This window comes from Chanodichthys erythropterus, chromosome 24, assembly GCF_024489055.1.
Source record: "Chanodichthys erythropterus isolate Z2021 chromosome 24, ASM2448905v1, whole genome shotgun sequence".
Lineage (NCBI taxonomy): Eukaryota > Metazoa > Chordata > Actinopteri > Cypriniformes > Xenocyprididae > Chanodichthys > Chanodichthys erythropterus.
Genome location: NC_090244.1, coordinates 26,491,213 through 26,515,263, shown reverse-complemented (window position 1 = coordinate 26,515,263; position 24,051 = coordinate 26,491,213). Strand labels below are relative to the sequence as shown.

General features: G+C 42.7%; 1 pseudogene; it reads right to left on the bottom strand.

Moving 5' to 3' along the window:
• Positions 1-392: 392 nt before the first annotated feature.
• Positions 393-6,727, bottom strand: LOC137014816 (intelectin-like; annotated as a pseudogene).
• Positions 6,728-24,051: the final 17,324 nt, after the last annotated feature.

Here is a 24,051-nt window from a genome sequence, read left to right as displayed (position 1 = left end):
TCGATGAAGACAAAATAGTAATTAATTAGACAATTAGTAGCAGAACAGGCGTAACAAAACGTTATGCTATATGTTCATGGAATATTTTCAGTGTAACTTGTAAACTATGAAACTAAAGTAAGTTTTGAATCCATTGTTTGAACAGCATTGTCAACCCATTGGTTTTATTTGAACATTATACATTGGTTTCCATTTGTGAACAGTTGGAAAAAAAACCATGAACATTGAGAAGTTAGGTATGCACTAAAAGAAGCCTGCCAATAAACGGCTAATCTGACAGGTTTTTTTTTATTATTTATTTTTCCCATCATTTACAAACACCATACACATTTTTGATTATAGACAGATATAAAAGATATATTGTAATGAAATACATTTGAGCAAATTATTGTGTAGCATTCAGATTATTAATCAATGTGCTATATCAGAAGGAAAGGAAGCAGGTCATTTTAGTTTGTGATAAAGTTAGTTCAGTGATAAAAAAGAAGTACAGCTGCTTCAGTTATCTCTTTGGAAGCACTCCATCCTGTATTAGTACCATAGCCATCCCAGTCGAAACTCGTAAAGTCCCAGCACTGTTTAGGGACCGCCTCAGGAAAGTGTCCACCTCCACCAATACAGAACTGCAAAAATAAAAGTACATTAATAACAACAAAACTTCATTTCATCATATAACATTGCGGTTGATTTACTTCTGTTGTAAATGTATTACTCTAAATACATTTCCTCTTCATTTATACACTAAAGCATGAATTATTGCCTGTGGTGATCAGAAGCACTTCACAAATGCTGTTAATGAACATTGTTGTAAATAATCCATAACATTTGTTTAGCTCACATGTTCAGTGTGACAACCGGTTGGTTTAACGCCCGAACACATTGCCAGGGCTGCCGTTTCAGTATTGAAGACTCTGAATGTGATGAATCCAGGCACAAATATTTCTGAAAAACAAAAACAGAATATATATGTCACAGACACGTCAGGTTCCAACGTCACCCAATCACAGCGCGCACCATCTCCAGAATACTGATCACCGCCACCTGCACCTCATCACTCCCCTCATCAGTAGCTCCATAAAACACTCACACTCACAGCACTCCACGTCCGGTCTCGTTTGCATACCCTACCAGTTTATGCTTACCTCAAGGACTCCCCTTCGCATACCTACCTGTCTCCATTGTGTCAATTCCCATTGTGTTCCTCGTCTGCCTCGTGAGTGTGTTCCCGTCAGCTTCCAAGTGCTCCAACGATCTCCAGTCTCCAGCGTCTAACTCCCTGCAAAGAAAAGGACAGTAACTATTCCAAGTATTCCCAGTTCAAGCCTTTCTACTACCAGTTCACTCTCCTGTTTCATTCTCCCTGCTCTCCTGTGGTCAAAATAAAGACTGTGTTAAGTGATACCTGTGTCTGTCCTCCGTCTACTGTAACAATATAATTGATGATGGTCTGTCATGATAGGTCCATGCACACAGCATTCATTAATTCATTAAAGTGATTGGATCTCAACATGATGTAGTAATAGGACTACATCACAATCACTGAATAATACAGATTTTTGACAGTCCATCGATGGAACTACTTTCTTTAAAAATATTGGAAAAATATTGGCCCAAGAGGAACACAGACTCACAATGACATAGAAATGAATATGAGAGTTTTATTGAATAATAATACTGACAGTTCTTGGTTTGCAGGTGGTTGGAGGAGATTATGGAAAACTGTGGAGAATCATTGGAGTCTGAAGGAGAAGATGCTGGAGCAGGGTTGCCAACTTTGGGACTTTGGCTGGAGTGAGACTTTGTAAAAATTTCAGTTTGCGCGTGTGCTGAGAAAATGTTTGGTAACCCTAATTTTAAAAATCAATGTCAGTCCATGTTTTAGTATCACTGGGGTGAAATAATTTATTTTATTTTTTGTCAGTTTTGTTACCTGACAGGGGCGGAGCCAGACATTGTAAACATTCGGGGCTTAGCCCAAATTTATATTTGTCCAAAGACACTTTTTAATTTTCTATTAATAGCTTTACTGACATGAAAGGAGCTTTTGTTGTCATATTCTTGTTCAGAAAATGTACATGATTTGACACTGTAATTTGTAAAAGTTTGTTGGATGTACCTCCTCTAGGGGGGTCCGGGGGCGTGCCCCACCGTAAGAAAATTGTGTACATTTTAAGGTTAAATGCATCAATCTGGTGCACTTTGGAAACTAAAAATTAAGAGCTTCAACCCATGTACAGTATGCAAATTGAACAAAGAAACAGCATTGACTTGTACCTGGACATTAAAAAGGGTTCAAACATTTTTTTTTACAATACTTTTGTACTCATTTCTTTTTAAAAGATATATCCTTGAGCTTTTATTTTGATCACCAGATCACCAGCTGATCGCGTGCGCAAATGTGCTCACTTCTCTTTAAAACACGCAGCACAGAGAGACTGTATATATACTTAATCACTGTCTTTTGCTGTTTTATAAAGGCACAACGCCATATCACAGTTTCGATTTTAGTTCGTTGGCAAACGTAGTATGTTTTCAATTTTCAGTTCATTATGAAACGGTGGCGGCAGCAGAGGGTCATTAATAGAAAACACTGAATGAATGTATAGCTGATAAATGTGCTAAAGTTGTCATATGTTATATAACAAAACCAGTGGCGTGCAGTGGTGTTCTGAAATGAGGAGGCACTTTTTTTTTATGAATCAATGTAAATTAATGTGCATTACTCTTAAAGTTGACACATCTTCCTTGTTAAATGAACATTACTTTACAGTACATCAAAAAAAAAAAATTATATTTTGTTATTTTACATTAACAAACCAAGGCAATCTCATCAAGTTAGTGTTTTAAGCATTTCTACATTCATTCCAAAATAATAACTAAAGGCAATAATTTAAACAATATATTTTATTTGTGTATTGCGTTTTTTCTTTTTAATTGTCAACCTAGGATATTTTGGATCATCAGTCATGCTCCGTAAACATAGTCTGACACAGACACGAATTGTATTTTTAATTTCACCAAGCTGATTGCACTAAAAACCCCGCAGTCATCATGATTTCAGTCCATTTCAAGTTTGATTTTGACGTGACATAAAGCAGTGATATCTAACTGTGATCTGTTTACTTACTTTTCAATTAGTCTTCCGATTGACGTCATTTGTTCAGTCAAACTGACGCGCGGAACGCGCACGTCAACGAGAGGTGGGATTTATCGCACAAGCCAATCATATCCAATCACAACCAATTACATCCAATCATAGCGTGATGGAGACATTGCCTCCTCTCACGTGATTTTCCCCAATTCATTCTCAATTACCCCCCATAAAACCCACCGCACGCCGGGGGTCTAATGATTTTATATGGTTTCCTATGAGAGGAAAGGGAGGCATGACTCCATAGACTGTAAAGCATGACTCCTCTGTGAACTTTACCTGCGGGAGTCGCTGTTGGGCAGTGTTCCTTAAGAAATACGCGTGACTTGCGCTCTTTTTAATGTCATAATTTGTAATATTTGTTTTGTTTTATATGTAATATGGATTATTTTCTCATCCTATTTTTTGAGGAGGCACTGCCTCCCTTGCCTACTCGGAGGAAACGCCCCTGAACAAAACGTATATAACGTACTCGGTTACTTACGTAACCTCGGTTCCCTGAGAGATAAGGGAACGAGTTTTGCGTTGCAAACGCTATGAGAAAACCCATTTTCTCGAGAAAATAACGGCCATGGTGTGTAAAGCAGAAGCAGCCTGGCCAGCGGCGGAGTGCCGGGTGTGTCTCATACGTTCTGAAAAGTGAAGCCACGGGCTCTTTGATCGCCCCCTGGAGGCTGGATGCAGTACAGGTCATAAACCCCGCCCTCTCAATGCAGTCGAATGAGACTTCAGTGAAAACTTAAAAATAAATTCTGCTTCAAATAAAACTTTCTGAAAGATGGTTTTGGTCATTTAAGGTAGTTGTTATCACACTGATATATATTCAATTGTTCGTTTTTGTGATGATTTAGATTTTAGCTAGCAATTTGATGCTATAAAAACGGGGCGTGTCGTCATGATTCGAAGTTGATTGACAGCTTGTCTGAGGACTGTCGGAGCTTCGAGGGGAGATTGAAGATGTATAACTAACTGTTAGTTTTCGATTTCTTTGTCATTAACACCAACAAAATTAGTTGTTCAGCAGTAAACTGTACTAACCGACCTACAGGATCTGACGGATCACTGAACTTTTTTTCTGTAACATCAAATGTGGGCGTTATAAGCCAATTAATAAATGTTATTAGTTAAGATAACACGCCTAATGTTAACCATGTCGGGAAAAAGCAGGTGATCGTTATCTGGCAGTTACTTATTATTTTTATGGGTATAAAATAATAATTAGCAGGACAAAACTAATGATAGCTTACTCTAATTACAGCAATCGATCTCCTGTAACGTTAGTTGAACTTGATTTAAAATGGCAGGACCGTTTCTGACGATTTAGAGTTGTTTCTAGTGGCATATTATATTGATTTTATCTACTGAATTTGCGGTTTCAAAAATATTATTGCTCTAGAAACAGAATAGCCTATTATTTTATAGGTAGACTTTTAAATTGTCTATTTAAAATACATGAATGATGACGCAGTCGTCTGGGCAGAAGTTTGATATCGCGGCTCCAACTCCAGCTCTGCGCATGCCCAGGCTCCAAACTTTTTTTTTTTGACGTATTGCGTAACGTGTCAGCGCCCATTCATCAGCCCATTTTGGCTTCAGTTCAATACAATGGAAGGAAGCGGCGTCGCGTCGTCCATCTTTTTTTACAGTCTATGCGGAGTGCGCATGATCCGGGAGTGCTGAAGACGTCCTGCACGGCTTTGATGGGTGCGCGGCCACAAATGGGCGGCGACCACTTCTTCCAGTGGCAGGAGCTTCAAATATCCTTTTTTCCTCAGCGCCCTCAACAAATAGAGCGTTAACTGTACGTACAAACCACCGCCGACTTTAGCTGCAAAGAAGCTCTGGCCGCTTTGTCAAAGACGCTTGTCAAAAAGTACGGGGAAGCTCGACGCTTTGGCCACTCTGTATATTGAGTGCGCGCGCACTCAATATACAGATGTAACAGCTGTAACACTTAAACTCCTCTCCTGTCATTAATACGCTGTGGTCTAGTCATCAACAGAAAATTAACGGATTGAGAGGGGAGAAAAATGTTTGATTGATGAAAAATTTGGCGTGACATTTCTTGCGTGTGCGTGAGAGCGTGAGATTGATGCTGAAAGCGTGAGTGTCACGCCAGATGCGTGAGAGTTGGCAACCCTGTGCTGGAGACACAGGAGATTAGGGAGACGAAGGAGACACAGAGGATCAGGAGAGATGATGGCGGAATAACGTATAAACAATCCAGAGGTAAGTGTAGCAGGTAAATGCATCCTTCGAGTCCAGACAATGTGCTTAGGTGAAGTGTGTGCATTTATGCTGCTGTGGTGATGAGGTGATCAGGATCAGGTGCGGGTGATTGTTGAGCGTGAGCAGGTGAGCAACAGGAGGGAGGATGGGAATGGAGTTCAGGGAAGGTGAGAGAGATGGTGAATGTGACAAATTGCTGTACCTCTTGAATTAGGTCCATAAAGTTTTTTTTAGGGCTGCACGATTAATCGCATGAGATTGTCATGCGTGTCTCATCAGTAAAGCCGGTTCTGTGATTAGCGGTAAATGTCCATCACCTGCTTTCAAATGGAGCGGCACTTAATATACAGAGCCGTAGTTCACGGACAAGCTACGCAATATCGTGTTCATAATCGAAGGCGATTCATCTGCGATTATGAACGCGATATTGCGTAGCTTGTCCGCGAACTACGGCTCTATATTAAGTGCCGCTCCATTTGAAAGCAGGTGATGGACATTTACCGCTAATCACAGAAGCGGCTTTACTGATGAGACACGCATGACAATCGCATGCGATTAATCGTGCAGCCCTAGTTTTTTTACAGTAGAATCCATATTTCCAGTATCATACACTAATGGAATAGCAGGTCCATTATCAATGTTGCAAGTCCCGATTCCAAAACTCACAGGGAATTTCTGGGAAAATAAAGAAAAAAAAAATCATTTTTTTACAAAACTGTGGGCTTTTGCCTTTAGCCTATATTTCTTTGAATGTTAAAAACTTAAAGCTGCTGTCAAAGTTTGTCTGACCTTGAATAAATTGAGAAGGTTTCCTCCGTGTCGAGTTAAGAAGCGATTTTCAGTGTGGTATCTCAGGATGGAGGCAGTGCTCCAGTGTTCCATCACCATATTATTAGGAACATGCCACACAGACACATCCTGTGCCGCAATTTCAAAGTATCCAGGATTCTATGACAGAAAGAAAACAGACTGTTCATTCATTTTGTAGATTAACATGTTTTAATTGTGAATGTAATAAAAAATTACCTTATAATCATCACTTGTAGCAGCCTCTGCAGTTCCAAATGTGACTCTGTTTGCCCATGTTCCTTCTCCATCAGGCCGGTTTACGTCACTGCCCTGCTCACTAGACCAGCGATCACCAACAGTACACTTTCCATACATGTTGTTTTCATGAACGCTGGCCACTAGCGTCCTGCCACCGCCCGCAGTGGTCATATCACAAAATGTCTGGTAAAGGACCCCTCTTGGTGAGATCAGATAGTACAGGCCATCTGCTTTAACAGAAGTTGGTAATTTCTCGTCACATCCGGAACATCTTACTAGTGGGGTTCCCCAGGGGTCCATTTTGGGCCCTATTTTGATTTTAATATATATGCTCTCATTGGGATTAATTTTTAAAAAATATGTTATCTTTTATCACTTTTATGCGGATGACACACAGATCTACTTGCCTCTAAAACCTAATTGTGCTGATTCTTGTGCTACACTCCATAGATGTTTGAAGTTAAGGTCTGGATGGCTGATAATCTTGTTCAGTTGAATGAACGTAAAACGGAAATTATGATTTTTGGTCGTTTAGCACAGAATAAGACGGAAAGTGACATACTAGGTCCATGGGCTTGTCATTTGCAGGACAGAGTGAAAAACCTAGGAGTCATCTTCGATTCATTGCTAAAATTTGACAGTCAAATAAAAACTGTAGTTTGGAATTGTTTCTTTTATCTGAGGGCAATAGCTAAGTTAAAATCGATCCTGTCAATTAGCGACTTAGTAAAAGTCAGCCATGCTTTTATCTTCTTCTGGATAGATTATTGTAATGTTATTTATTTTGGAACCTGTCAGACTTAAGTTGTACATCTCCAACTTGTACAAAATGCTGCGGCTAGAATGCTTATGAAGGCTAAGAAGACGGATTATATTACTCTGCTGTTGTCTTCATTAGGCTGGTTACCAGTGTATTACACGATCTAATTCAAGGTCTTGATGTATGTCAAGTCAAGTCACCCTTATTTATATAGCGCTTTTTACAATGCAGATTGTGTCAAAGCAGCTTTACATTGATAATTGGTATATAATTTTTCCTTTTAAAGAATAGTGTCAATGCAGGCAGATCAAAAGCACTGTTGAATAAATGTCAAGGATACTGTTGTATGTCAAATGTCAAGTCAAATTAAATTAAATTAGGGCTGCATGATTAATCGTATTTTATCACGATAACGATATCTGCTTCTCTCGATTGATTTTAAATAATCGTCACGATATTGGCCCGCTCTATGAAAATGAACATAATTTGGAAATATTTGAAGTAATATTAGGAATTTCGCTGTTTTATCTTTTGAAGTTCCTAAAGGTTTTACAAGTTTTCATAATGTTGATCAGCTAGAAATGATTTTTCTTTGCTTTACGAATTTGCCGGGCAATTTGAATCTGGTTTGTCTTATTGCAAACAAATTGTGTTGCTTTAAAATCTAATATGAATACATATTACAAAGCGCTCACCAAAACCATGTTTTGTATTGATTTACCATCTAACGAAGTTATCATAGTTGGTTAAATTTAAGTCTTTGGGCCACCTACAGGCCTTTTGGGTGAAGTGTAGGTTGGTAAAGAACTTGCAAAATAGCCATAGTTACATTACTCTTTTGATAGAATAAACATGATTAATAATCGTGATTATAATTTTGAGGAAACTGTGGTACTGGCTGTCGTGTTGATGATGTCTTCACAATGGATGATCTAGTCGACTCGATCTCTGCTGATACAGGGCTGCGTTGTGGTCGTGTCAAGGCACCGGTCCTCAGTCTCATCTGGAAATGGCCCCGAATCCGGTTGACTACGGTAAACCTCGGGATAAACAGAAAGACTAATATTAGCGTAGATGCCATTCTTTTTCTGATGTAACAAGTACATCTGGTGTTATAGGAAGTGTTCCCAGTTCCGGCTGAATGGTGCCAGAATATTTGGTTGAGCTCATTAAGCCATATAAATCACAATTAATGTTGGGATCCTCAAACAAACTTTTATTGGTGATCCCAAGAGTACGTCTTACCAACCCGATTCCAAAAAAGTTGGGACACTGTACAAATTAAACAGAATGCAATGATGCAACAGAATGCAATAATGTGGAAGTTTCAAATTTCAATATTTTATTCAGAATACAACATAGATGACATATCAAATGTTTAAACACAAAGAAAATGTATAATTTTAAGGGAAAAATAAGTTGATTTTAAATTTCATGGCATCAACACATTAAAAAAAAAATTGGGACAAGGCCATGTTTACCACTGTGTTGCATCCACTTTTCTTTTTATAACAGTGTGCAAACGTCTGGGGACTGAGGAGACAAGTTGCTCAAGTTTAGGAATAGGAATGTTGTCCCATTCTTGTCTAATACAGGCTTCTAGTTGCTCAACTGTTTTAGGTCTTCTTTGTTGCATCTTCCTCTTTATGATGCGCCAAATGTTTTCTATGGGTGAAAGATCTGGACTGCAGGCTGGCCATTTCAGTACCCGAATCCTTCTTCTACGCAGCCATGATGTTGTAATTGATGCAGTATGTGGTCTGAATTGGTGATCCTCTGCCCATCTTGACTTCAGAGAGACATTGCCACTCTGAGAGGCTCTTTTTATACCCAATCATGTTGCCAATTGACCTAATAAGTTGCAAATTGGTCCTCCAGCTGTTCCTTGTATGTACATTTAACTTTTCCGGCCTCTAATTGCTACCTGTCCCAACTTTTTTGGAATGTGTAGCTCTCATGAAATCCAAAATGAGCCAATATTTGGCATGCCATTTCAAAATGTCTCACTTTCAACATTTGATATGTTATCTATATTCTATTGTGAATAAAATATAAGTTTATGAGATTTGTAAATTATTGCATTCCTTTTCACAATTAGTACAGTGTCCCAACTTTTTTAGAATGGGGTTTGTAAATCCAAGGGAGACTGCGCTTTTGCTGGTCCAAGATTATGGAATAAGCTTCCCTTCGAGGTTAGATCATCCCCTATATTAGGTATCTTCAAGAGTTATTTAAAATTACATCTGCTTTCTCTGGCATTTTAACTTTACACAGGAGTATTTATTATTGATGAGGACTATTATTGATGATGATGTGTTTTGTTGTGTTGTGTGTTAGGGATGGGCGATATTATCATTTGCGATGAATACCGTTGAAAATTCTCCTCACTAAAAAAATTTGTCTCCTCGCGATAATTATGATAAGTCTAGTTGTTGACATAGTTTCGTACGCGACCGATTCACTGTTCAAGTGCGGAGTGAAAACAAGCATGACGGAAGGCAGACGTGAGGCTGAGGAGCTACTTCCACAATTTGGAACTGGTTTGGTCATAGAAAATCAGATGCGGAGCAAACTACCATAATCACTATAAACAAATGTTCAATGAGTGAGCCGTATGTCATTTACACGTCATCACCCGGGTGTTGATAGCGCGTGAGTGCAGGTGAGACCTGAACATCTGACGTTGCTATCTGTGTCTAAACTAAACTCATTTAAACCTTGCCACTTTAAACATTCAGCTGTAAGACGCAAAAGGGAACTCGCGTGCACTGTGAGGAGATTTGTGTGTACTCACCTGAAGCGCATACACAGAGCTGCGTCACAGCTGTATGTTGTTACTTTTTGATACAGTTAGGGCTGTGGCGGTCGACAATGACAACCGCGCCACCGTGGTCGTGTGACATTTTATATTATGTATATATATTAGGCCTGTCAATCGATTAAAAATTTTAATCTAATTAATTACATTAAATATTTCAATTCAAATGTGTTATGTTTTAACTGACAAAACATATAATAAACTCTTGGGTTAAACCACGTTCAAATAACACAACTAACATTCAGGGATACTATTCTTCTTCTGAATTTATTTCTTTAAGGAACACAACTCACAATTACAAGTAGCAGTGCCACCCGCAGGAACAATGGGGAATAACGATATTACATACATAACATTTCCTTCCCTCTTAATCAAGAAACAAAACAAAACAATGCATTCAGAGCTACTCAAAAATTATGCCCCCCCTTTTTTTTATACTAGAGGTAGAGGGTAGACTGCCTCTTGCCTCAAGCCAGTTCGGGGATTATTCTGCCCCTTGTCAGAACAGGCTCACTAACATAACTAATTACATTTCAGTCCAGCAAGAGTTTCTCATGGCCTTATAATGTCAGACGGTTGGGTGGTTTAATCACTCTGGCTGGATAACGTCTGACCTGCACTGATGGAATGTCGAGTTTGCCATGGTTTATCTGAGTGTCACTGTTAACATCCTGTTCCCTGGTTGGTGGTGCTGAAGAAGTGTCATTTACAGAGGTCTGTACAGGAACAGATACATCACTGATGTTAGGTAGTTGTGTCACCTGAGTTTCAGCTGTTTGATTCGGAATGGACAAGAGTTGATCAGCATGGCGTCGCCATGGTGTCGCCATCCACAGTGTAAGATACTGGACCACTTTGAGCCGTCACCACACCTGATGTCCATCTTTCTCTCCTTCTGTAATCACGAGCCAGCACCGCATCACCGACTCCAAACTGTCTTGGCTTCGAACGACCAGCACGGCGGAGGACCTGGGAGGTCTGTGAGAGTCACACGGCAGCTGACACACTGGGTTTCAAGGCATCCAGACGTGTGCGCAGTTGTCGTCCCAAAAACAACAAGGAAGGGGCCTCTTTAGTCGTCGGATGTGGAGTGTTGCGATACGTCAACAAGAATGTTTCCAGCCGTCTCTGAAGAGTAGAAGAGCCCTTAGACGCCTTCAGTGCTTGTTTTAGCGACTGAACAAACCTTTCAGCCTGCCCATTGGTTGCTGGATGATATGGGGCTGAACCGAAATGCTCACATGGTTGGCCTTCAGGAAAGTTACAAACTCCTGAGAGACAAATTGTGGTCCATTATCACTCACCAGGACGTCAGACAGTCCATAATGGCTGAAAAGGTTCCTCAAAACTTCAATTGTTCTCCCTGCTGTTGTTGATGTCATCAACTACACCTCAGGCAACTTCGAATGTGCGTCAACCACGACTAGGTACATGTGACCCTCACATGGGCCAGCAAAATCTACATGATTACGCTCCCATGGTCTGCTTGGCCACTCCCATGGGTGGAGGGGCGCTTGGGATGGCATTTTCTGTATTTGCTGGCATGACTGACATATTTTCGCACACAGTTTGATGTCTGCATCAATACCAGGCCACCACACATAACTGCGAGCAATGGCTTTATTTTATGCGTATTATCTTTGTTACGGGATACAGGAGACGGACACAGTAGTAACAGGTATTGGTAGTTTTATTGACCACAGTAGAGCGTGCAACAACAGACAGGTGAGTGAACTGATGATAGATGGATTTAAGCAGATGATATGAGGAATAGTTACTGTCCTTTCTTTTGCAGGTTGAGATACGTTGGAGCCTAGAGATCGCTGGAGTTATCTGGAGCTGGCTGACACACACCCACACAGCAGACGAGACCGGACAGAGTGCTGTGTGTGTGTGTGCTTTGTAGTGCTGTTAATGAGTGAGGTGATGAGGTGCAGGTGGCGGTGATCAGTATTCTGAAGACTGTTAGCGTTGTGGTTGGGTGACGTTGGAACCTGACGTGTCTGTGACAGTAGCGTCGGAGGTCGGAGGTCGGCTGTCATCCTGCGTCTGCGCAGGGCTCGTTGCAGTTGATGGTGTGCTGAGTCCCAGACCCTCTCGCTCTCTCGGAACCAGTAATCCATTGCTGGTACGTTGGAGGGTTCCCCATCCCAGGGGAACAGTGGGGGTTGGTAGCCGAGTACGCATTGGAACGGTGTGAGCCCAGTAGTTGACTGACGGAGAGAGTTTTGGGCGACTCGGCCCAACCCAGGAACTGGTTCCAAGAGTCCTGGTGGTCATCACAGAAGGTACGGGGGAAGCAGCCAATCTCCTGTACCTTCCTTTCCGTCTGCCCGTTCGACTGCGGGTGGTATCCGGAAGTCAGGCTGACGGCCACACCTAGGAGGGAGTAGAACGATTTCCACACTCTGGATATGAACTGAGGTCCTCGGTCAGAGACAATGTCTTCTGGTATTCCGAAATATCTGAAGATTTGGTTGAAGAGTATTTCGGCGGTCTCCATGGCAGTTGGCAATCCTGGGAGAGGAATTAGACGGCAGGACTTTGAGAAACGATCCACAACGACTAGGATGGTGGTATTTCCTTCTGAGACAGGGAGATCAGTGATGAAATCCACTCCTAGGTGTGACCATGGGCAATCTGGAACGGGCAGTGGAAGGAGTTTCCCAGATGGCAGATGATGAGGACTCTTGGAGATGGCACACTCCCGACAGCCCTGCACGTACCTTCTGACATCCGAAGCCATCCCTGGCCACCAGAAGCGTTCTTTTAGCAACGAGAGGGTCTCATTGACCCCCGGGTGACCAGTGCCAAGTGACGTGTGAGCTGAGTGAATCGTGGGAGTGCGTTGTGTCCGTGGGATGTAAAGCAAGCCGGGTGGACAGCCCAGCGGAGGGTTTGTGGAGGCATTGGAGGAGGGGATGGTCTCTTCTGACCAGGTAATAGGACTCACGATGAGAGAGCTCGGATTGATGGGTTCGGGTTCTTCGGTCTTTTCGTCTGGAGCATGAAGACGGGAGAGGGCGTCTGCTTTGACGTTTTTTGTACCTGGGCGGTAGGAGATGGTGTAATTGAATCAGGAGAAGAACATGGCCCAACGAGCTTGTCTTGGGTTTAATCTCTTAGCAGACTGAAGATATTCAAGGTTTTTATGATCTGTCAGCACCAGGAACGCATGTTTGGCTCCCTCCAGCTAATGCCTCCACTCTTCCAAGGCAAGCTTAACTGCAAGAAGTTCCCTGTCACCGATGGAGTAGTTGACTTCCGCCGGGCTGAGCTTGCGGGAGAAGGCGGCGCATGGCTGGAGTCTACTTGGCGTCCCCTGCTGCTGTGACAACACCGCTCCCACTCCAGTGGTCGAGGCGTCCACTTCGACGATGAACTGTTTCTCGGGGTCTGGATGGACGAGTAAGGGAGCGGTGGTGAAGGCTTTTTTTAGACGGTTGAAGGCGTTGGTGGCTGCTGGGTTCCAGGACAGAGACTTGGGCTTATTACGGAGCAGGCTGGTGAGTGGATTGGCAATGGAACTGTAATCCTTGATGTACCGTCTGTAGAAGTTGGAGAATCCGAGAAAGCGCTGTAGTTCCTTGATGGTGGTGGGTTCTGGCCAGCTGGAGATGGATTTCACCTTCCTCTCGTCCATCCGGATGCCACTGTGGTCGATGTTGTAACCCAGAAACGAGACAGAATGTTGGTGGAAAGAACACTTCTCTGCTTTGAGGAACAGGTTGTACTGACGAAGTCGGGTGAGGACCTCCGCAACATGTCGGTGATGTTCGGCCTGGCTCCGGGAGTAGATGAGTATATCGTCGATGTATACCAGAACGAAGCGATGGAGAAACTCCCGGAGCACCTCATGGATGAAATCCTGGAATACGGAGGGGGCGTTGACCAGACCATACGGCATGACAAGATATTCATAGTGGCCAGTAGGGGTAATGAAGGCGGTCTTCCACTCGTCCCCCTCACGTATCCGGATGAGATTGTACGCGCTGCGGAGGTCCAGCTTCGTAAACACAGTGGCACCACGGAGATGTTCCAGGGCCGCTGGGATGAGAGGAAGGGGATATCTGAACTTGACAGTAATCTTGTTAAGTGAGCGATAGTCAATGCATGGCCGCAAGCCTCCGTCCTTTTTAGCCACAAAGAAGAAACTGGAAGCAGCAGGGGAAGTAGACGGCCTGATGTAACCTTGGGCGAGGGCTTCCTTGATGTAATCCTCCATGGCCTTCTCCTCTGGGATGGAAAGTGGGTATATCTTATTCTTTGGCACTGGTTCACCCGGAAGCAGGTTGATGGCACAGTCCCATGGCCGGTGTGGAGGCAGCTTGGAAGCCCGTTGTGGGCAGAAGACATCGCTCAAGGGGGCGTAACACTTGGGGATGTGGATGGAGCGATGTTCCACTGGACTTTCGATGGACGTGGCGTTGAGAGAGAGGTCAGGCGAAGGAGACGGTGGAACCGGAAGTGCAGTCAAACAGCGAGAGAAGCATGTGTCGCCCCACTTCAGGATTTCGCCCGTTTTCCAGGAGATGGTTGGGTTGTGCTGCTCCAACCAGCATTCACACGTCAGCGGTGGAATCCTCCAGAACCAGCAGATGGATTTACTCTTGATGCAAAAGACCCACTCGGAGTGTAACAGGTCCAGCCACAGTACGGACGCGCTTACGACTCAGGGGTTTGCCGGTTATTGAGTTGATCTTGTAGATGGTCGGAGATGGTGTGGTCTTGATACATAGCTGATGACAGATGGCGCCGGAGATGAAGTTGCCGGCTGACCCTGAGTCGAGGAGCGCGACCACTGAAAGGGAGACAGTAGCGGCAGTAAGATTGATGACAGTAGTGAGTGGTTTCATTTTATGAGTAGCAGGAATAATAGCACTCACCAGGGGTCGCGGTGGTCGTGTGGGGCATGCTGCTATCACATGCCCGGGGTTTCCACAATACAGGCAGAGATGCAGGGTCAGCCGACGGCGGCGTTCTTCGGAGGAAAGACGTGAATTTTCTATTTCCATGGGCTCTTGGGCTGGTTCTGGAGTGCTGACGGGTTCGGATCGACAGAGGAGCATGTTGGAAAGTGCCTGGTCCTGTTGCTCTTGAATGCACGCCTGCATGCGAGTGGCGCAGCGAATGGAGAGCTGGATGACTTTTTCGAGGCCGACAGAGTCCTCGCATGCAGCGAGATGCAGGCGTACCCAAGGTTCTAGTCCTTGACGATAGGTGGTTATAAGGGCTTGTTCATTCCATCCGCTGAGTGCTGCAAGCGTTCTGAAGTGCAAAGCATAGTCGTAAATAGACATTGATCCTTGTTTTAAATTATAGAGTTTCTCACCAGCTGAAGAATCCGTGATCGGTTTCCCGAACACTTCCCGGAAGTGGGAAATAAACGCCGAGTAGGATTGGGTTACAGCGCCCCGCTGGGACCAGATGGAATTGGCCCACTTCAATGCTTTGTCGCTGAGCTGAGAAAGGATGAAAGCAATCTTGGAAGTATCACTCGGGTACAGGTGCGGCTGCATCTCCAGGACCAGTGTGCATTGCAGCAGGAATCCGCTGCAATCCTCCGCCGATCCTGAGAAGGGCGCCGGCTTGGCCATGGGACTGGCGTACGGCGGTAGTGAAGGAGAACTGTTGACATCGGTGTTGGAGCTAGCTGGTGCAGGTGAGAGTAACTGGAGATGGCGGTGGTGGATTGATGGTAAGTGTGCGTCGCAACGCATCCACCAGTTCCTGGAATGGATCCGGTTGGCTCATACTGGGTCACGGTGTTGGTCCGGTCTTCTGTTACGGGATACAGGAGACGGACACAGTAGTAACAGGTATTGATAGTTTTATTGACCACAGTAGAGCGTGCAACAACAGACAGGTGAGTGAACTTTAAGCAGAAATTTAAGCAGATGATATGAGGAATAGTTACTGTCCTTTCTTTTGCAGGTTGAGATACGTTGGAGCCTAGAGATCGCTGGAGTTACCTGGAGCTGGCTGACACACACCCACACAGCAGACGAGGCACACGAAGGGAAGGAGAGACGCTGGAGACAGGTGAGTATACGAAGAGGAGTCTTTAAGGTAAGCATCACATGGAGTATATGCGAACGAGACCGGACATAGAGTGCTGTGTGTGTGTGTGCTTTGTAGTGCTGTTGATGAGTGAGGTGATGAGGTGCAGGTGGCGATGATCAGTACTCTGGAGACTGTGAGTGTTGTGGTTGGGTGACGTTGGAACCTGACGTGTCTGTGACAATCTTTTTATTCTTTTAATTCCTTTTCCTGTTTTTATTTCATTTTTAATGTATTTTATATCTTTTATGTATCATCTTGTTATTCTGACTTTTAATGCATTTTAAATATTGCTGTCTGGGTGCTGTAGTGCATGGTTAAGATATCTCTGGATTACAGTCAGGACACTTTCCAAAGGGGGAAATTTCCAAAGGGGAAATTTGAACTGCATTGCATAGATAAGATATCTCCAAAAGGGGGATTAGGGCTGTGTGGTGCAGTCTGAGGTGTCTTGGCAAAAGGGGAGATTGAAACTGTGTTTATCAGTTTGAAGTGCCTTAATAGGTAGCAGTCTTGTCATGTGAGGAAGATCCATTCTGATCTGCTCTGATGGATAGATCCGTTTAGATCCACTCTGATGGACAACAACAACAACAACAAACTCCCTGAGACTTCCTAGCTCTTCCATCCAGATAGCAAAATTCTCTGTTTTTACTGTTATTTCTATTCCTTATGTTCTATTTTTATTATTCTTTTTTATGTAAAGCACTTTGTATAGCACATTTCATACACAATGGTAATTCAAAAAAAATTGCCTTGCCTTGCCTTGACTTGACAGTTGTCCAAAAGATGACCATTGACACCTTTTGGACAACTAGGGCAATACACAAAAGGTCATTGCAAAAGAGGCTGGCTGTTCACAGAGCTCTGTGTCCAAGCAGGACAGGAACACACCAAGCCGACGGTCGGCCATCGGGCAGTTTTTGTTCGTCAGCTGACTAAGTTTTTTCAGTGTGCTAAGTTTTTTCCACACCGTCAGTTAAAGTTGGTCCTCGTCAGCTTTTTTTCGCCCGATTCGACATGTTGAATTGGCGTCAGGGTTCGTTGGCCCATTGGGCCATTTGATCATTCTGATTGGCTGTTCAGCCACTGCCACCTGCCACCAGTGGCTGGGATTTATTCTTGTGCAGGCGCAGAATGGACATGCTATTTGGTGTGTCAGGCCAACTTTGGACGCAGACGCTGCCGACGTGAGCTAACCCCACAGTCTGCCTAATGATGAAAAGAGCATGTTGCAACCTCAAGCGGAGGTGAGCCAGATGAAGACTTCGGTGAAGATGAAGCATAGGCGATAGAGGAAGGAAATCTGGCTTAATAAGCAAGAGATACAGAGACTGATACACTTACAACAGGAAGATTGCATTATATAAGGCATTGATCAATTGATGAGTAGCCTAATATGAAGTTGGAATTCCCCAAGAAGTATTATAAAAGTCTGAGTAAAAGGCCTCCTCAGATCCTGCCTGCATTAAGCATAGAAGAACACCCGATACCCTAACGAGGAACACTTAACAGCATCTCCAACATTGCTGTATAAAGCTAGGTTATAGAGCTTTTTAACTTATAGCCGAGTTCAGACTGCACGATTTTAGTCAAGATTTTGGCTCGCTGACAGGTTGAGAAATCGCAGACAAATGCCCGAAATCACAGGCAAATCGGTGCTCGTTCACACGAGTGACAATCACGCAGTGTGAATGAGCAAAGACGCGATCTGAGAGAATCGACGAGTCGCCGATGCCCATGAGATATTTGGTATGCTAAATATCTGGACTTGTCGGCGATTCAAAATCCTGCTGTGTGAAAAGTGTTCTGACTGAAAACTACATCTACATCAAAACTACAATGAGCGCAAGATACAGAATAGCGTAGAGTTCGGGGAGGAGTTATAGACCACTCTCGTTGCAGAACACAATCCTTGTTCCTCGCGTCTCCCCAACCATTTCCTCCTCCATATTCTTTATATATCTTTTTCTTGTTTTCACTGCAAATCTGTGCACAGACAATTCGTATTGCAAGCTTCTTGCGGGCTACCATTTTTAATAATAATCCTAGTCTCACGTGAGAACTCTGTCTTGCACACATGATATCGCGTTGTTTACTTGTCACATCTCACGTGTGTTTGGTTGTAAAATGTAGTTTGTGTGCCAGACAGAGTTGTCGGCGATTCTTCCTATTGTAAAGTCATGCAGTCTATGGTTAAAAGGTGTACTATAAAAAGGTCACACAGACTAACATGGAGCCCAACGTGTGGGGCTTGAGTTTTGAATGTTAAGTTGAAAGTTTAGAAACCACATTAATGAGCTACCTGTAAGACCCGCGTAGACCACCATTTGCACTAATCAAATGAAATATTGAGTGTACTGATCATGTTAAGCTGTGATAGCTCCAAATGTTACGCTTTTGTAAGGGAGGGTGGGGCCTATTGAACAGGTCAGCAGAGTGCACTGTTTGAATAGTCTGCTCATCCTGGCCGATGCTTCACACTAAACATCAATTTTTGAAAGAAACTTTGAACAGTGAGTGTATAAATCTTATCTTTCTGACAAAAATGATTACTCCAAAACCGGGCTGATGTTAGTTTGAACTCTAAAAATGTAGTGTTAATGTATCGGTCAATGTTAGTATTTTTTTGTTCCTTCTGTCAGTTCAGAGATTGCATTTAAAAATGTACTGTTCTGTATTTTTTTTCTATTTTGCAGGTGTTCATGGAGTTCAATAGGATTGTGGGAAAGAACCTCAACCAGGAATTCTTTGAAAGCATTGATCAACACAGCCTTCATCTAACTGAGATTTTTTTGATCTAAGAGAGGGAATGTTGGACAGCTTTGAACTTCGTCAAAGCATGCTTTGTGAGTAACTTATTTTCTCAAAGGACTATGACAACATAATCCTTTTATTAATTGATAGTTGTGTTTGATAAAATGTGTGCATAGAGCTTAAAGTGTTAGTTTACCCAAAAATTAAATTTCTGTCATTAATTACTCATCCTTATGTCATCCCAAACTACTGAGAACTTTGTTCCTCTTCAGAACACAAATCAAACCCATGACCAAGCCTTTTGTTTATCTTAAGAACACAATTTAAGGTATTTTTAATAAAACCTGAGTCATTTCTGTCCCTCCATTAAAATTATAGGTAATCTCAACTTACAGGTTTAAAAATGCCATAAAGGCAACATAAAATAAATCCATATGAATATACAAGTTCAATGTACATGAACATGTGACTTTGAATGAAGGGACATCGGAATGACATGAGGCTTAATAAGTAAATGACAATGTTAATTTTTGGTTGACCTAACCCTTTAATGTATTACAGCAGTCATATTGTGCAACAACTTCACACATTTCCTCATGTGTCTGTCTCATTACAAGACTTTATTGTTTAAAATTATTGATGGTTATGTAATGAGAAATTTCATGAATGTTCTCTTTTGTTAGGGCTCCGATGATGATTAATATTAAAGCTCTTGTATGTTTAATTAGTTTTGGAGCTAGAACCCCCATCAGGAACCATACCGCCAAAGATAAATTGTGTTTAAACTCAGGTAACTTTCCAAAGTGGTCCTGTCTGAAATCGAGCACAGCGTTAGTTTAGTCAGGCCACGTAGGCATAGTGCTGTGACCAGCTGACGTGGTATATGTTGCATTACTGCTCGGTAAGTATGCTCAAACTGCTCGCAACCCTCCCTTCCTCCTCATTATAAGCATGAGCATATTACTGTGTGTCTTATTTTGTTTCAGATTACAAGGCTTTCAAGTCCTGGCTGGCATGGACCTCACTGCTGAGAGACACTCATCCTCATAACCAATCTACAGTATAGACGTCCCTCTGCCACATCTACACGATTACCACTGTTCGCTTTTAAAGACATTACTAAGTGTCTTAATTGTGTATGTATTTCCAAGCTAATGGTTCTAGGGGGTTAATGTTAAAGTGCATATTGCAGGTTTAACATTTTTTTCGAGATGAATATATAACGTTGTACAAAAATACCATATAAAAAGGTACTGCAGGGTTTAAAAATGTTTTGAGAGTCATAAGGGCATTAATTTAGTAGATAAAGTGACGGTCTCTGTAAAAAACGTTTTTTTTTCAGCGTCGCGTCATTTTACGTCACTACAGGGAGATGTTCGCAGAGCTCTGTGTTGATTCAGTGCAGAATATATTGGTATTTAGCAATAGCGCCCGTGAATCAGTGTGTTTTCGGTAGTTTTTGTATTCTATTTATCATCGTAATGGTAAATTATTGTGTTTGTGGAGGTTGCACAAACTTCAGCCTGTCAGGACATCGAGTACAGAGGTTTAATAACAAGAAAAACTACGCTGCTATCTTCTGTGCCGGGGTTTGTTTTGTGCAGGTGAAGAGACTGGACTTCACTTCTGCATGTGCTTCGAAAAACGCGTTCATTATAGACTGGAGGATTATCATCCTGGCGATATGATGGGAGTTCAACATTGTAATACTTCTGTAAATGATTATATTAAATTAATAAACTTACACACGCCATGCTTTTTCACCGTTTTTACTTGAATCAATTTCAACACTGATGAATACAAATTATGTACACATGCATACAGTCTCACACTCACACAAAACAGTTTTGAATTATGTGCTGGTAATGTAAATACTCCAATTTCATGCATGCCATGTATGTGAACTTATATATACATTCAAGTTCACACAACTACATAATCACGGCGTCATATACATCCTCACACTATCAGTGAATGGGCACAGAATAAACTCATAACACAGAATTAATGAATAAAGGATAACATGAAACACATACAGTAGCTAACACTATATGTTTGGCCGCCGGCGGGAGACATGATCACGGATCCGTCAGAGATGCAGCTCGATGAAGACTTACGGTGCAAATTTTAAGTTTTGTGTTTGATTATTACATTTGCTAACTACCAAATCAGTCGTGATGAGAAACGGCTATATCACGTAACGTAAATGTGGACGGATATTAACGCGTGTGACATACGCTTGATCAAAGTTTATTCGTTTCTGTAATTAGTAATCAGTTAGGCCTACTCCTAGATGACCAATAGCTTTGCTATTGCCTGATTCATGATAATAATCTGTACAATATTGTGATCTGAGCACATGTCGTTAACGTTATATCTAAGCTAACACCGGTCTCTGTCCTGTTCTCCACTGCTTCTCCTCACACAACAGCTCAATTTGTCTCTTTTGACCATTATTCTGTCTAATTCTGGCCTGTCCCTGCTCTCTTGACCACATAGCAGGCTAATTGTATGGCTGTGATTAGTTATACGAGTATAAATAAGCATTTACAATTTCCTCAGCATCCGAACTGTCATTGCGATCCATTGTTTTCCTATAGTTTATATTGATCGCGTTCCCTTCAGTGACGTCACGTCCGATTAGGCATTTTTCAGATGCGGAAGTAAAATTTTCTCACAAAAAACGACTCCAGAAGCCTATGTAACGTATTTATGCATGTTTTTTCAAGAAAATCTATTTCATACATTATTTTTCTACACATTGAATCACTAAAGCTCTAACCTGCAATATGCCCTTTAATGCTCTTGTATGGTAAATTAATTTTGGAGCAAGAACCCCCATAAGGAACCAAACTGCCAAAGATAAATTGTGCTTCAATAAACTTAAGTAACTTGCCAAAGTGGTCCTGTCTGAACTATTTTTTAATAATAATAACAAAAAAATTAATCAGTTTATTTTACAAATAAACACAATTCAAACCACCCTGATCATGTTGTCACAGGCAGTTGCAATCAAAGCTAATGAAAAACTAATAGAAAATCAAAACAGTCTTTAAATCCATAAACTAAATTCACAACAATCCTATTGGTCGGTGACAGCCTATGACGTAATACAGGTGCAACTAGGAAGTATAAAAGGGGCACCTGGGGAACATGTCATCCGCTTTTCGTCTGAAGGGACTGACAGCAGGCAGAATGAAGGCATGACAACGAGAAGCAGTGTCTCGTTCTCTGTTCTCAGGGAATCAGGGTTACAGTCATAAACCAAGACATTCCCTTTCGAAAGGGAATTCACACTGCGTCCTAGATCACAAATGGGGAACGAAATACCCACGCTGCCGTGCCGAGAGGACTGCATACCAAATGGCTGAGAAAAAAGGCAGAAAAATGCCAAGCACTCAACTCCTTCTGGTCACACAAGCTGTCAGTAACAATACACCCGACAGCCAAAGCTGAGCTGAAGCCTCAAAGGAGTGAGTCCTCTGAGAAAGAGGGCGTAACTCACAAGGCCGCTCAAGGCATGGAACCAACATCTTAGCAGAAAAGGTTCCTTAAAGGGAGTCAGGCCAGAAAGCGCGAGAGGAGCTCTGGCCAGTCATTTTCATGGGGACAAGAGTCAACTCCTGGAGCCACCAGGGAGGCCGACCTAGCCCAAAAAGAGGCCTAGTCTGCCAGCAACCTGTCTGTTCATGGAACAGAGTCCCTTGCTTAAAGCCCAAGGGGCAGCCATTAGAGGGGCAGCCATATGAGAGGGACTGCAGAAAGGCAGAAACCACTCCTCACCAGAAACAGACAGGCATCCCATGGAGCTGAACTCAGCAAAGTGCTTCCCAACCCTCAGATCGAGGGGAGTAAACTGCTCGACCTTGGATCTACAGAATGCTAAAAAAGAACATTCTGGAGGCTGGCTATTCTACATAGGGGCCCAAAGGGGCTACTAGCTTCTACCAGATGCCGGTCTAAGGGGAGTAAACAACAAACTCCTAAACATCCCTAGACCAAACTCTGGGAGCAAGGTCCATATTGGTAGAAACTACAGCCTAGACAAAAAATGATCTTCCAGGGAGGCTGAGAAGCCTTCTACCCGTGATCAAAGCTCTGGAGTGCAGAACTCCGAAATGACCCTACTAGAGGGGATTGAACAGACTCATCTGGGACAACTGAGAACAAGCTAAGCAAGATGGCTGAGAGGCTCAGAAGGAAGCCTACAACCTAACACAGACCAAAGAACCAGCATCTAAAATTATCCATAATAATAGAGCTAAGAGCCTGGCTCATTCCAGCACAACGGGTAGTCTGTATGAGGACCAATTATCAGAAAAATTGGTCCACCCTGGGGCAAAGAACCAACCAGAACCTACCACAGAGGCAGCCTGAAAAAAGGCCAGCACTAGGTAGCAGATAGAAAATCTGGAGTCAACATCATGGAGGCTCCAGAGGAGCCTAGCAACCTGATATTGGATTCCGAATGGATAGCCAACAAGGAGGCCCCAGAGGGCCAACCACTAAAAAGGCAGTCAACTCAAGAGAAAAAAGCCACCAGGGCTAATCAAGCTTGGAATACTCATTGGCACTGCATGGCAAACAAAACCAGCCAAAAAAGACGAGAAGGCGTCTGAAATAAGAGCTCAGGAGGAAAAAAAGAGGCCTAAATAACAATATAGAGGCCTTCAATTCTGACCAGTGACTTGATAAATCAAGGAGCTCAAACATGGCTGGAGGGAAGGTTACAACTATCTCTAAAGAGCAGAGGCTTCAACATATCGTATTCAACTCTCAGAAAAGAGAGGAAGCCAACAACTCTCAGGACATTCAAAGGAAGGTTCAGAAAGCAGGACCTAGGCCAATTTATGTCTGTGTCTAATTTATGCCACACACCAAAGGGAAATGAGGTTCTGCATATTGCATCTACTCTAATATTAAGAGGAGCCACATTCACCTAGGCCAAAATAAGGAGGAGGCCATAAACTCGCCTTGCAAAAGGGAAGTTAGGAGGTCCTGCTACTCACATTTATTGCCCAATGCAGAGGGCGGGCACTGGCCAGAGACAACTCTAAACAAAGAGGAGGCATACAAGGATCACCGGCCGCAGTATCAGAGCTGGAGAGGCCTTTCTAGCAGAAAAAGGCCTAATTTAGCCACTGCAAACCAGGAGGCAGAAATCAACAGCAAAACTGCCTCTGTCAGAAAGACGTATTCCTGAATACACATAGGCCAGAAATAAGGGAG